The 16,447-nt window shown below is 32.1% G+C and overlaps 1 pseudogene; it reads left to right on the top strand.

Annotated features, from left to right (window-relative positions):
• The first annotated feature begins 13,618 nt into the window (after nt 1–13,618).
• LOC104725881 (major pollen allergen Ole e 10 pseudogene) lies at nt 13,619–14,177 on the top strand (annotated as a pseudogene).
• Nucleotides 14,178–16,447: the final 2,270 nt, after the last annotated feature.

The raw sequence follows: 16,447 nt of genomic DNA on the forward strand, positions 1-16,447 counted from the left end.
TCTGCAGGATATTGGTCTCTTAAATGAATCATCTTGATCATTATTTTCGCCTCTCACAATCTCATCAGTGTATGTCAAATACGTTGAAGATGATAGTCTTTCACCATTGGAATCATAGTAAATCTCTATAGAGATTTATCTTTTGCGTGTTCTTTGTTTTCTCGTTAAAAACCTTTCATGGAAAAATCCAATAGGATAAAAACCATAATAAGGGAAAAAGATTACAACCACGCACATAAGCATATTTCTCCCCCTGAAAGCATCATCTTCAGGTTATGCATTATGATCATATATATTATCTTTTTCGAACTGTTATAAACAGAGCTTTAAGATACAAACTCATATGATTATCATATATTCTCCTAGGTCATTGAACTTCAAGTCATTTGAACACTTTTCATATAGAAGATTTATTTGAACTTCAAGCTCAAATTTTCTTTTATAACGATACAATCTTCCAAACAATCATCTTATACATGGGAGTTATTTGTATGCTCCTTGTAAAACTTTCTGTTTTAACTCTTTTTATGGTACTTCAAGACCATTTTATATATATGTATGATACTTTTATCAACATACTTAACACTTGTTCTTGTAGCTTTCTTTTAACAAGAATCAATTGTAAGTTTAGAAGAGACAAGAGACACATACAATTTTTTCTTTTAACGAGGTTCATCAAATGCCTACATCCTCAAATTTCTTGAAAATATTTCATGAACACAATTACAATTAGTGTTCAATCTCGGATTTACACCACCCTAAGATCTTCTCTTAGCTTGTTCCCGATTTATTTTCAACCTATTATGAGATTCCTAAGATCAGCATCAATGATCTACACTCAGGTTACTCTCTTAGAGATAAACTCTTACCCTTTTCTCTCCAAAGATGTCAAAAGGCATCAAGACTTTTTCTCGGTTTTATAACGTTCTCAAGGGCTATAAATATTGCTTTTAACAATATAATCCCTTAAAAGGATACGTTTGACAGTTTAAAAACTTTCTAGATAGATTGAATCAAGTCTTGCCTTATTGTCAAATTCATAAGGGATCTAAATAGTTGCTTCCACCAAAGAGATACATCTCTCATAAGTATTTTCTGAGAATCATTGTACTACTATACGTACTTTTTTTTCATACGGATCCACTTATGTTTCACTAGTTTTACACTTTCTAGTGTAGGGATTACTAGTCCACATACTTTCTCTTTAAGAGAATATTTAACTACTTTTTTAGTTAAATCTTTCCATGATTAGCCAATTATTCTTTGTGTACACTTTTCAATAAAACTTTTATATTAACATCATCAACTGCAACACTACATGCATACATATTACAACGTGGATTTGCTCATTAGTTCCTTTTCATTCTAGACATGACTCAACTTGTTGAGATTTTCTTTCATTATGATTCTCAGGTACATGAATCACTTTCTTACTCATGTCTAAGGCTCTTCTAGAGACTTTTCATAAATCCTTGCTTCCTCGGTGCCATATTAAATTATGCTCCTTTTTCTTTACCGATGATGCTTATATTTGGAACCATAAGTCTATCACACTTCATGCGATCTATAGACTTACTAGCAGTTGATCTTATCCTTCTAGGAAATTAATATTAATTGGAGCACAACTGGTATATGTGACTTTGTCACTCAATCATGGTTAGTAAATGCTTCTTGCATTTTTGCTAAACTTTGCAAAATAAATTATCTTTTCAACTTCTAGCGCACATTTCTTAGTACGAGGATCAAGATAATTTCTTCCAATATATTTCTTTACCAGCTGTTTATTTTTGCCCTCTCATGCTGGAAGGACTGACTCACTGAAACAACAGTCTCTGCATCTTGAGCCTCAAATTCTCGAGATATTCAATCTTTAAAAGAGATTCATATCCAACATATTAAAAATTCCATCTTAACATTGTGGTGGAGCAACCAACATGTATAATACATTTAGATAAAATATATCTGGTTTCTGACCCAAACCAATGGTAATGGGGAGTACTCATGATTATTAATTGCCATGATGCGAATTATTTAACATATAAAGTCATTTATGTCAATTACTTGACATTGTTTCACCACCATTGTCAATTAACAAAATACTCTCGCAAACTCCATGTTGCAAGTTAATAACAAACATATATAGTGGATGATTAGTCAATAATATCGCTTTGTATATGTACCAGAAAATTGACATTATCCAAATTCATGGGGTCGGTGAAAACCAAATAAATGGCTTGCTTTGTAAAGCAGCACACATAATAAATCACTAAGAAAACTCTTCGGGTTCTCTAGTGAATGTTTTCAGAAATTTCTGATTATTCTTTTGCATCATTACTAAACCGGAATAGCTAAACTGGTCATGCATTAGATTTTTACTAAACCTTCTGGTTTAATATAAGCATTTTATCTTTTAGATATCTCTAAAATACTTTTCTTGCCTTGGGTAATAATACTTATGATTTCAAAGTATTTTCTTTGCTTTTTGTCTTAACATGATTACTTTTCAAATCTTCAAGATTTGCTATATCATATGAGTGATTAAACTCATTTTGGGTGTGAACATAACTTACATTTGTTTCATCACCTCTGTATGTGGAATTCGTTAATTTCCCCCCTGGAGATGATGACATTTCATGTCTATCAATCTCGATTTGAATCCCACTTTGTAATCAATAACATTCTCAAATTGGGTAACGTATTATATCTTAGAACTTTTTGACTTTGAGATTAATTGGGAGATTATAACACATAAATATCAAATTGTGTTCCCATAGAAAATAGTATATATACACTTTTCTAGAGATTTCAATAATTTTTCTACTACTTCTTAATATTGTAGTAGAATAGTGAAAATTGTCTTCCACTAGCTTTTTCATCGTCATATATATAAAAGATAAATACATATTTTACTTATTATTCACTTTTAGTGGAGAAACTAGTCGATGTTGACGGCAACTTCATATATCATATCTCCATCATAACTACTTTTATAGCAACTTTCTCATTATTAGTGTGCCCCTTTTTCGTTTTTAATAGGATAAAGATATATAAAGTATAGATCTCGGCATCTCACCGGTGAAACAATAAACGTTGATTCTGGTTTTGCTAAACCAACGAATTAATTACCAAACTAATTAAAAGCAAGTTCTTGGTGAATTAACAAAGCTATTTCTATATATACGCACAACTGACAAACAATAAGCTTGTGTTTGCTTATACAGTAAATCATGTACACAGAAAATAAGAGTTTCGGTTTACCAAACCAACGATTCATCAAACCTGTAAGCGTTTTCAACTGATTAGTCTAATTTTATATGAGTGCGGAAACAAGAACTAATCAACACCAGAAAACTGATGAGTACGTCTCGTGCAAAGACCGACCCTTGCAAATATCCACTAAAGAAATCAAAGTATAAGTTTCAATATAATTTTCTCTTGTCTCTCAATCTAACACTTTCTGTTTCTCTCTTATAGGTACCCAAGAAAAAAACACGACCTTGAAGCTTATTCACCCATGCTTCTAGTGTAAGAACAACCCAGAGAACAAGAACAAGGAGAATAAGAAACCTATCTAACTCGAAGCCCTTACAGACAATAGATTACCAAAAGGCTCTCTAAACCCCAAAACTCTCTCTCTAACTTGTCTCTCCCTTGCTTCTATGTTGGTGATTCTTCCCTCTTTTCTTGAATTGTGAACCCTTGTCTCTCTTTATATATAATCTTGAAGCCACTTTATTCCAATTAGGTTTAGGATTTGCAACTCTTTCTTCTTTTTGAAAACTTGCATTTCTTCTTTGTAAAGAAACACAAACCAACCGACTTGGTTCTGATCCACATCCAAAACTCTTTCACGGCCCAACCTTGGTTCTGTAACTGCGACAGCCTAGTTCGTAACCTGAACCGATCTTTTCAACCCGATGACAATAATCTACAAAACCAATTACAAGCATAAGAAAGTTGAACTATTCATACTTTATTTATTTATTTTATCATGCATAGATAAATCGATGGAACCTCTTTCATGTATTTGAGGAAAAATTAAAGTATTATAATCATATCTGATCATCACATGATAAAGCTTTATCAGTTTATCTACTAAACGAATTAAATCAAATAATTAATATGGCAGTGACTTCGTGAAGCCATGATTAAACAAATACACCGAATAATAATGGATGATTCAACAATATGATAAACACATCAAACAAAGAGAGATAAAGCTGCATATATTAATTTATATGATAGATAGAGTAAACTTATGTCGATCTAAAGATTTAATATCTCCGTTGTTGGTAAACGAAGACGTCATGAAAATGGAGTTGAAGACTAATTAAGGTTTCTAGCTAATTTTTGTTTTGCTCTGTCTGCTAGGGTTTTGTGTTGATAAAGTGTTAGAAACGAGAGGTTTACGGAATTGTTCTCTTATATTATTACATATCCCATAGGATTATAACATATATACTAGATTAGGACTCGTGCTAGTTGAAATTCATTTTATTTATATTGTAATTTTTATATAAAATATAATTTATGTAATTGTTTTTAAAAGTTGTTGTGAATAAAACATTATGTAATAAAATCATATGCTAAATATGGGAACTTGAAATTTTTTTTGAGATTTTCTTATGATTGTTACGCGAATTAACCTAAATTTTTTGAAATTTGTCAAATCAATCATAATAAACATTATTTCTGTAATTTTGATCTATAGTTTCTAGTATAATCGAATCACCTTAATCCGCGGAAGAGTGATTAATTTTTGAGATTTTGTTGCCTATATGTAGTTAATTAAATATTTTGTGGAGATTTTATTTTATTTTTTTGGAATATCTTTTTTAGAAGATCTGAAATCGAGATTTAACTAATGGTTACAACCCATATAACCTATAATCTATCAAATAATCAAATAATTAATTTGATAACTCATATTATACAGTCTACTGTACTTCCGTTTGATTAAATATGGGATAGTGATACAATTTTATGAATTTATGCTATACACTAAATCTACTAATAGGCCGATAATGAATATCCACATAATACAATATATTCATAACAAGTTACCATATATTTTGTAGCTATAACGAATATTTTGTAGCAAAAAAAAGATTTGTTACAACTATAGCATCATTGCAAATTTTTCCGTCGTAACTCTTTCTGGCAAAGTTGCTACACAGTTGTGATAAATTAGTCCGGACTATCTGTCTTATGCGTTAATTTTTTATTTGTCTTGCTTGTGACACCTACTTATGGTGCATTTTTATTCACTTGTATTCATTTTTCGAAGTCTTATTGAAAAAAAAAATCAAAATACTAATCAATTAGAAGGAAAAAAATATAGAAATCCAATATTGTTCCTAAAAAAATTGATGTTTGGAGATTTTTACAAAAATTAAGAAACAATGATTACTAATTTTACATATATTATTTTCTTTCACTAAAAAATATTATGTAATTATAATATTATAATAATTCAGAAATTCAAATATTTATAATGATTATTGTTTTAAGTTTACAAAATATTAATATTAATTAACTAAAAATGGAAAAAAATCAATCTTTGTGGAAAATTAAAAAAACTGAAAACATCCACCTTTAAGGAACAAAGGGAATATAAGTAAAGATTTAATATAATATTTAATTATTTATATTATATATATCATATATACATACATATTTATACAAGTATATGTTCCATCAATGTGGTAGAATAGAAGATGAAGAACTCAACTTGTACGTACTAAATGTTTTTTGAACAATGTGTGAGAGATGTATACACTGTTTCAAATTTGTACCCAATGTAGAATCAATTTTCGAATCACTGATAACAACAATCATGTGAATGGATGATGAGTAGCTGCTTCCCTATAGAATTTTGGATATATATTAATAAATTTAGATATTTCTCATGTTTGACACTTGTGGGTTCACTATCTTTTGGTGCATTATATAATACTTGGGATACAACTTTCATATCTAAATTTGTGATCAACTCAAATGTACTTTGAGCCTCTTTACCATCTTTTTTGGCTGTGATCGGTAGCTATGTGCACTATTTTTCTTTCTGTACTTCAATTAGTATACTGACTTTGAATTTATTTTGGTGAAATCCGGTTACACAATTTTGTATTTGGTTCAAAAATTTCACTATACATAACTTTTTGCAATGTAAGGGTCAAATTAGAATTTGCTTCAAGTTTTTTTTTTTTTGTATGAAAAAATCGAATGCTTACCTCATGTCCTCCGGTGACTCTCAGCATATCTGGTCTTGAAGGAAGCCACTCTTAGTATCAGAATCATCGTCTCGGAACACCGCATTCCGGTATTATGCATATTTGCCAGTTAATTTCTTCTTTACTTTTTGCCATATTTGGAAAATTTGTTGGTGTATCCTGAATTATTGTTCAAAAAAGATAAATCAGATTAAAAAATTTGTTTAAACCACGTGTTTAAATTTTATTGGTGCTTGCAAAAAAGAGACGTATAATTAAGTAAAAATAAATATGCTGTAGAAAAGAAAGTAAAAAGAAAAAACTGTGTTTATAACTAACATTATATATATATATATATATATATATATATATGCTGATCTCGTATGAAGAAGTGGATGGTCTAAAGAAAGGCTGATCTCGTATCAAGATTATGAGTGGCTGTGCTGAGGATGATGACTCTTATGCGAATGGCTTCGATGAGGATGAGGATGGACGTTGTCATCAACTCATATTCCTATGAAAAAGAAGCATATATGTAATAAATTACTTATGTAATAGGTTAAATATATCATCTTGGAATTTAAATGCTTTACCTTTTAAATTGTTACGAGGCTTAAAAAAATTTGACTGAGATGAAAATTTTAAGCAATTTAATCCGCTAATTTCAAGTGAAAAAGCTATCAATGCTAGTACCGTTATATAATACAGTGAAATAGTACATCTTCGTTACCATGCAATGATTATATATATACTAGATAAATGCTCGCGCACGGGTAAAAATAAATCATAAATCTTAAAAAAGAAAATTAAAAATGTAAAAAGAAATTTTATTTTCTGAATTAAATATATAAATAATTTTAGTTAGAGAAAAAATCATATTTGTATTTACCTTCATACACTTATTCATATTTATATATTTTAAATATATTATAACAATTATTAAAATAATTTGAAGCTACATTATATCCTACCAAAACTTTTGCAACATACTCATCATTACGAATATTATTGTTGTCAAATTTTAAAAATGTTTCACAACTTATTTACAAAATATTTTATATGCAAATAATTCATCAAAGTAACATCTAATTAGTAAGAATGTACAATTTTATGTTTTACTATTAAAAATATGTTCTTACATCCACAATTATTTTATTGTTAAAGTATGCTCTTTATCACCATCTATAAAATATCTTCTGAACAATTTAAACAAATTTTATGTTGCTTTACTTTCATTTTGACATAATTATAGTTCTTATAATTACTAAAATCATTTTGTGACATAATTTCTTTAACCATGATTTTTTTTACTCCAAATATATTTTGGATGAACAAATGGTGAAAATTATCTACTCTATCACAATGATTTTATGACCAACCTAATAAAAGTTAAGAAAGTGAGAAAAAGTTAATATAACATAATAAAAATTAAAATTTGTAAATTATAATCACGACGGTATATATAAGTCTTAGGTAATTCAAATATACAAAATATAAACTTTATAAACAATCCAAAACATGACATATGTCATAATCACGTTAAGGATCGACGACCTATTTACTCCTCAGAAGTATCGCATTGTACCAAAACTACTTAAAACTATCATCTCGTCTCAGATATTCTCGAATCATAAATTATGAACTTATTTCTACCCGAATCAAAATTTCTCATATATTTCTCCATATACCTGGGTTTAAACGATTTGCGAACCAAATCCAATAGAAAACCACATAAATCCGGTTTGAAACCAATTTTAAAACGATTTACCATTCCAACTTACCAAATTTGAAAATCACATCTCAATTACTCGATCAAGCAGCTCTTGTTTCAGTACCGAAATCATCAACATTATTAAGAAGAGAACACTCTAGATTTTGACCAGAAACATCAATCACCGACTAATTTTCCAAACTTATAATGCTACTAACTGTAGAATCACTTTTGGAACCTCCATCAGTGTCTCCATCCTCAATTGAATTAGCGGGCTTTATATACTTTGATTCCATTTCATTGCATCTGATAGCTTCCATTGAAGAACTCGCATAAATCAAAGACCCACACAATATAGATCGGCAAAATTCTATCAGAAAAAAAAATCAAAGATCAAAGCTTTCGATATAAACATATAATATATATTTTTTTTATCAACATTTGGGCCACAACAGGCCGGTCCATAGGCAGATCCCTACATTTGTAGAGAGCGAGACTTGATCCCTAGAGTGATGGTGCCTTCTACAATTGGACTTACCAATGAACACTGTACTAAGGTCACTTCACAAACATATTTTTTATGTAGATATAATGTTATTTTCTTAATTAGCTGTCCTATTACGTTTCAAAAATAAGAATTCTTTTGACATAACTTATGTTATTCTTTTTAAATTTGTTATTCACTATTTATTGATTAATAATCATATACATGCTTAATGAATTTATACATGTCAAAATCTAATTGAGAAAATGTATAATATAGTTAGCATACAATAGAAAATCGATTAGTTTTATGAATTATTATTTTTGTTTATGCATGTCAAAATCTAATTGAGAAAAATGTATAATATAATTAGCTTACATTGGAAAATATATTAGTTTTGTTAATTTTCTTTTATGATTTTGGAATATTTTTAAGATATAAATATGTAAATTTAACGTTATTTTTTTAATTAGCTGTTTTGTAAAATAATAAAATTTTGACATATGTCAACATCTCATCAGTATACTTGACACATGTCATGATCTTGTTAATGACTAATTTTGAAAATCCAGCTTTATATAATAAGAGATTATTTTCTCTATTACGATTAGGTCAGTTATTCGATATAACATAGGATTGTTTTTGTATAAGTATAATTATTGTAGAAGGATTTCCTTTAGGAACTACATATTTCTTTATCGTAAGATTATCTTTATAATTTATTTTATGATTAATAATTTTTTAATTTCTTGATTTTCTTAATGATTTCTTTTTTTTTAGAATTAGGAATTTGTGTAAAATTGACACGTGTTACGATCTTATGACTTAATAACTTTTAAAATTGACATCTGTCACAATATGGTGAATTAGTAACTTTTGATATCTTACTTTATATAATAAGACTAGATTAAATCCTAGATATTTGTGGATTATGATATAAAAAAAATTCATTAAATATATAAAATAGAAAATTTGATAATTAAGTTAAATCATCCATGTAATTATATAGAATAATATTCAATACGCTATCAAATCATTCACCCATTGAAAATTACATTATTATTATTTTTTTATTCTCAAAATTTTCCTATATTATGTTAATTATTAATTTTTACACATCAAATTTTGTATATTTTAATCACTTTCTGTATAAACTTATTTTACTATATGTTTACAACAAATAATAATTGCAATTAAATTGCACATAGTTTTCTTATTAATTGCACATATTTTCTATTAAAATTAGTAATTTAATAGATAACTTAACTATTATAATTAGTCATATAATAGATTACTATTTGCTTTATACACTTTAAAAGGTATTAATTGCAATCCTTTTATTTTTAGAATTTTTTAATTTTTTTCTATAATTTTTACATAAAATTTATTTTCACATGTGTCAAAATATTATTGATATACATTGACACATGTCGTGATTGTATGAATTACTAACTTTGAAAATTAAGCTTTATATAGATACTAGATAAGGACCCGCCCGATATGCGGGTTTAAAATTTTGTAAATAAAATTTATTATACATTATTTATAAATCTTTTTTTTGCTATAATACACTGATTTATATCTGTAAACAATTTTTTTATGTATGTTAACATTAAAAGTATATTTTTTACACCTACATATATTGTATATTACAAATATATTATTTGTCACCACCTAGAAAATGTTTGTATGAACAAATTAAGCCAACTATTATATGTCTCTTTACTTTCACTTTTGCATAGTTTCTTTAATCACTAAAATAGTTGGCTCAAAAAACAATTTGAATAAAAAATAAATTACATCACAATAGTGTATGACTAACCATAGAGAGGGTCTGCCCTCCTCTCTTATGGAGAGAACCTTGCGTCCAGCCTCCTCTGCCATGGAGAGAACATTCGCTCCGCCTTCCTCCCTGGGGAGGTAACCTTGCGTCCAACCTCTCCCACCTTCCTCCCTTGGGAAGATAATCTTGCGTCCAACTTCCTCCACCACAGATAGAATATCGGCTCTGCCATTCTCCTGTATGGAGAGAACATGTTCACGTTATTTAGCTATCTCAAAGTGGCTTGCTCCAGCAACCAATGAAACTTAAAACCATTTTCCAACGTCACAAAATCTTTTGATAATAACTAATATTAAATTTCCCAATGTATTCATGGAAGTTTCTTTGACACACCATGATGTAGCCTCTGTCTTCAAGCTCCAATGGATCTATCAACAACGATTTATGTTTTTCCAATCTATCTATGTTTGTTGTAGGCTTGTGTTTGATTAGGCTATTTTATCCAACCATTATGTTGATGACCTTCTCCTCTTTATCTTCTTTTGAGATTGAACGAATAGTAACAATTATGTTTGCACAAAAAAAAAGTCTACGACCAACCATAAAGAAAATTAATTTGACATAATTAATGAAATAATAGAAAATTATAAGCACGGTAATATATGAATCTCAAATTACTCAAAGAAGAAAATATAAATTAAAGAAAACAATCTAAAACTACTACAATAAATTTTAAAATAAAGTATTAGAAAAAGAAGATGCATATATCAATCTTCCTTTTTTTTTGGGTCAACATATTAATTTTACCTATTCCAAACTGAAAAAGTAGAAAGTAGGAGTATATTTTTGAAATGACCCGACCCGTTTTTTTTTTAAATAAATAAATAGTAAATAATAATAATATTACACAAACTACAACTAGTGGTCTCATACCCACTAGTCACCTAACCACAATCACAACCAAACCGCGGAATAACAAATACCAATATCCAAAACAATATCCAGTAATAAACCAATATTATAACATAAACAATAACCAAATACCAAACATCAGGAAACATAAAACCGGCAACCTAGCAATGTTTCTAATGACCCAACTCTAGCAACCTAGCAATGCCATACAACAACCAATCGAGTCCCTAGAACATCTTCCTCTTTATTGCCTTGATTCCACGATCAGACTTTGCCTTTACCTGCACCACAAACACAAATTGCAATGCATGAGTATTTTATAAACACTCAGTAAGGCAATCCTCCAATCTACTGGGCTATACACACAAGCAATAGAGACATCTCTAACCATCAACTAATAATCAACAAACAACAAATAACAAACCAGGACTCTGTATCGACCGACACCACATGGGGATGCATCGACCGACACAAGGGATGCATCGACCGACACTCGCACTGCATCGACCGAAGCATGCTCGACATCACACGAAAACCCTAAGGTTTTATGCGCCGTCCTTGCACTTGCATCGGTCGACGCACAAAGTGCATCGACTGATGCAACATGTCGAGCATCGTGTTTTCCCCGAAGCTTCTCGTCGGATCTTTGTTCCTGCAACCACAAAACTCGATCCCAAGCCACAAGAAAGCTTCCTAACGTCCCAAATAACCATCTAACAAGCCTAACAACACATAAACAAGCAGATCAGAGAAGCTCTAGCTTAGATAAGCCATGGTCCTGCACTTACCTTTGCCATAGAAGAATCTGAACCTCAAAACCTCAAACAAGCGATAGAACACTCCTAGCAAGCTCCTACAACGTTCTAAGCCTCAGATCTCACCAGGAAACGCCACAAACCCACATAAATCACCAAGAACACCAAGAACACTCTTTCTCTCCTTTGTTTCTCTCAAAAATGGCCAAAGTCGACTAATGAGACAAAAGAATTGACTTAAGGGTTTTCCTCTTCCCTTTGCCCAAAACGCAGCGTTTCACTTAAGTCAAAACGCAAAAAACTGAACCTGCATCGACCGATGCACCTTCTGCATTGACCGATGCAATCCCCAAACCGGGATCTCGGTTCGCGGGTGTTACAGTTTTGGTTTTAAAAAATAAGGAAAATTTGTATTCTCATTAAAAAAGTTTGACCAATAGAACAACGTTGAAAACAATATTTTTGAATAAATTTTCTGTTAGATGATTAATATGAGACTATCTATGTTTATATAGAAGTGAGTATTTACATTTTTTAGAATTAATAATTTTCTGTTTATTTTCCTTAATCCCTTTTATATTTTATGAGAAAATTTATTCCAATGAGCTCATTATTTTTTTTAAAATTTATTGTTTCCCACTTTCTTGTAAGACGTACTATCGTTCGACGAGAAAAACGCTTTCTGTTTAGTTGATCTAGTGTTATATAATCTCTGTTGTTATCTTGCATTTGTGTATTCATCTTTTTTTATGCTACCTGCAAATTAATAGAAATAATAATAACACCGTGAGAAATTTGTTAATCCCCAAAACCTTAGTTATTATGCATAAAAAAACTTTGTTAACACTTCAAAGTCAAAGATTGCGTAGTATGCATTATAAAATTGAGAAACGAAACAAAATTCAAAGAAACGACGACAAAAACACGTGGTAATATCTAGGAATCTTTTTATGTAGGTTCTTCGATTAGACAATAAACAAATTGTCTTTGAGACTTGTTCAAGAACAATGATGTGTCAAACACAAGGTTAATAAAAAACAAAGAATAAAATTTTACCAAGAAAAACAAAGGTAGTCGAAATTATTTTGTTTGGTGAAAAACATGTCATCATCTCTTTGCTTGTATAAAATGGTGTATTTACAATCCTTCTCCTTTTAGGATTAACAAATTTTTTTTTATTATAATAAGATTACAATTATCTTATCCTTTTACCATGCTTGAAAACTGTGATTTATGATCGTTAAAATTGACATGTGTCATGATCTGATGAGTTACTAACTTTGATATGTGATTTATTATCATTAAAATTAACACGTGTCATGATCTGATGAGTTACTAACTTGGATAAATAATCATTAAAACTGACACATGTCACGACCTGGTGAATTTTTAACTTTGATCTCTGACCGCTAAACTAACACGTGTAACGATCTGGTGAGTTACTAACTTTGAGAACCAAGTTTTATATAATAAGATGGTATCTTTATAATATAGCAAGTTAGTATGACATATCAAAAGATCTTACAAAAATTTTAAAGCTACTAAATAAGATCATATATATTAGCTAATATAAAATGAGAAATATATCATATATAATTTATTTAATGGAATGATTTATTGATTGATGACTTATCTTATAATCTCCTCTTTTGATCTCTTTCCCAAAACAAATAAAATCACATAAATTATGAGAACTGGTCTCTCAGCCTTGCTTGGAGCAATCTTCTAGTATATTATTATATATAAATGTACTTTGACAAGAAAATACACACAAAAAAAAAAAAAAAACATATCTTGATTACTATCTAAGTGGAAATAATTTGTAATGTCTTCCCAACTTTTGACGCTCCTCTTCATCCTATCTGTGGCTGTGATCTACCACATCCCCGTTGTGACTTGTATTGAACCATGGTGTGTGGCGTTGCCTGCCACCACACCAGAGCAGTTAGAAGCCAACATTAAATTTGCTTGCGACATAATCGATTGTTCACCGATCCAATACGGTGGATTTTGTTATTACCCTAATACTTTACTAGACCATGCATCGTTTGTCATGGATAATTACTACCAGAGCCATGGTCGCACTTTTCATGCTTGTGACTTTAACCATTCCGGCTACCTTATTTATTCCGACCCAAGTCAGGGCACATGTATCTATTGAGTTTAATAATAAAGGAACTTTTCATAAAACTTATAAATTATGTTTGCATCCCTAAGATAAAACTAATGTAATGGTTGTATTAAATTAAATCTTCAGAAATTTTGATGTTCTTAGCGATTACATATATCTAATATAATAAAGTAAGCTTATACCCTTTAAGGAAGCTCTATCTATCTGCCACGTGACATCTCTGAATCTTTTGGGTTTTTTTTTTTGTTTTTATCATGTTTAAGCTAATTATTAATAAGCTGTAAATGGTTAATGGGCCACAGAAATATATCGACTTCCCAAAGCAAAACCGACAGAATCTCACAGTTCTATCTTTTCCTCTTTCTCGCCTCTCTCTTTTCTCCACCCCTCTCCTCTTATCTGTTCAATTACCATTAGAAACTCTAATTAATCTAACCTCCATTTTCATGGTGTTTCATTGACCAACAACGGAGATCTTAAATCAATATTTCGTTTGTATTTTAACGTCGTTAAAAATCGTAACAATGATATGTGGAAAATTGGAAAATCGTTATAGTTCATATCTATTTTCTATCACCTATTGTAACGTCCCGACCGCCACCTCTTAGTGAGCCCCATGTCCAATCTCAGTCCATGGCCCACCTTCTTTATTGGGCCTCACGTCCTCTCACTATGCCTGTGAGCCCATCCATATCCGACTGTCGGTTTGCTACGTCTGGGAGGCTTTAAAGACTTGTTACCGTCCCTACAAATCACCACATGATTTTTTTCTGTGTTTTGTCCTCACTCACACAGTTCCGACAATCACTTCCCGGAAGGTCACCCATCCTGAGACTACTCCAGCTCAGGCACGCTTAACTCTGGAGTTCTCTCAGGCCCCTTGACCGAAAAGATAAGTGCACTTTGGTGACATAGGTGGCCAAATCAATTCTTTTAAACCTCTCCGTAAGTTGCTGAAACCGGGTGTCACAATTCACCCCCACTAACAGATCGCAACGTCCTCGTTGCGCACCAAGACCATCACCCCTACAGTGTGAGCCCACTTGACTCCACACTTGTCTAGGTTCAGCTCTGATACCACTTGTAACGCCTCGACCGCCACCTCTTAGTGGGCCCCATGTCCAATCCCAGTCCATGGCCCCACCTTCCTTAATGGGTTTCACGTCCTCTCACTAGGCCCGTGAGCCCATCCATATCCGACGGTCGGTTTGCTACGTCTAGGAGGCTTTAAAGACTTGTTACCGTCCCTACAAATCACCACATGATTTTTCTCTGTGTTTTTTCCTCACTCACACAGTTCCGACAATCACTTCCCGGAAGGTCACCCATCCTGAGACTACTCCAGCTCAAGCACGCTTAACTCTGGAGTTCTCTCAGGCCCCTTGACCGAAAAGATAAGTGCACTTTGGTGACATAGGTGGCCAAATCAATTCTTTTAAACCTCTCCGCAAGTCTCTGAAACCGGGGTGTCACAATTCACCCCCACTAACAGATCGCAACGTCCTCGTTGCGCACCAAGACCGTCATCCCTACAGTGTGAGCCCACTCGACTCCACACTTGTCTAGGTTCGGGTCTAATACCAGTTGTAACGTCCCGACCGCCATCTTTTAGTGGGCCCCATGTCCAATCCCAGTCCATGAGCCCACCTTCTTTAATGGGCCTCACGTCCTCTCACTAGGCCCGTGAGCTCATCCATATCCGAAGGTCGGTTTGCTATGTCCGGGAGGCTTTACAGACTTGTTACAGTCCCTACAAATCACCACATGATCTCTCCCTGTGTTTTGTCCTCATATACATAGTTCCGACAATCACTTCCCGGAAGATCCTCAGGAATCTTAGCCAACAACTGATCATCCTCACGGTGACACTTCCGCAACATTGACACATGGAAAACCTTGTGGAACACACGCATAACCTCAGGCAACTCCAGCCTATATGCTACCGGCCCCACCCGCTCAATCACTCTGAACGGACCCATATACCTCAGATTCAACTTAGTCTCTGTCAATGATCTGTTCGGACCCCGCAATATGGCCATATTGAGGTACACTCTTTCTCCTACCTGAAACTCAAGATCTCTCCTCCTCTTGTCGGCATAACTCCTCTGCCGATCTTGAGCTTCCTTCATGTTCAGCTTGAGAACCCGAATCTTCTATAAGATCTCCTAAACAAAAGTAGCACCATACATGCTCCTCTCCCCCACCTGAGTCCAACATAACGGTGTACGACACGACCTCCCATAGAAAGCTTAATAGGGAGCCATCCCAATACTCGCCTGGTAACTGTTGTTGAAAGCAAAATCTACCAAGCTCAGGTGATCTGCCTAATGGCCACCCCAATCCAACACACACATCCTCAGCAAATCCTCCAACGTATGGATTGTCCTCTCTGATTGCCCATATGTCTGGGGATGATAAGTTGTACTCATATGCACCTTGGTGCCCATCTCTGCCTGAAA

The sequence above is a fragment of the Camelina sativa genome, chromosome 11 (assembly GCF_030686135.1).
Source record: "Camelina sativa cultivar CO46 ecotype springtype chromosome 11, ASM3068613v1".
In the NCBI taxonomy this organism is placed as follows: Eukaryota; Viridiplantae; Streptophyta; class Magnoliopsida; order Brassicales; family Brassicaceae; genus Camelina; species Camelina sativa.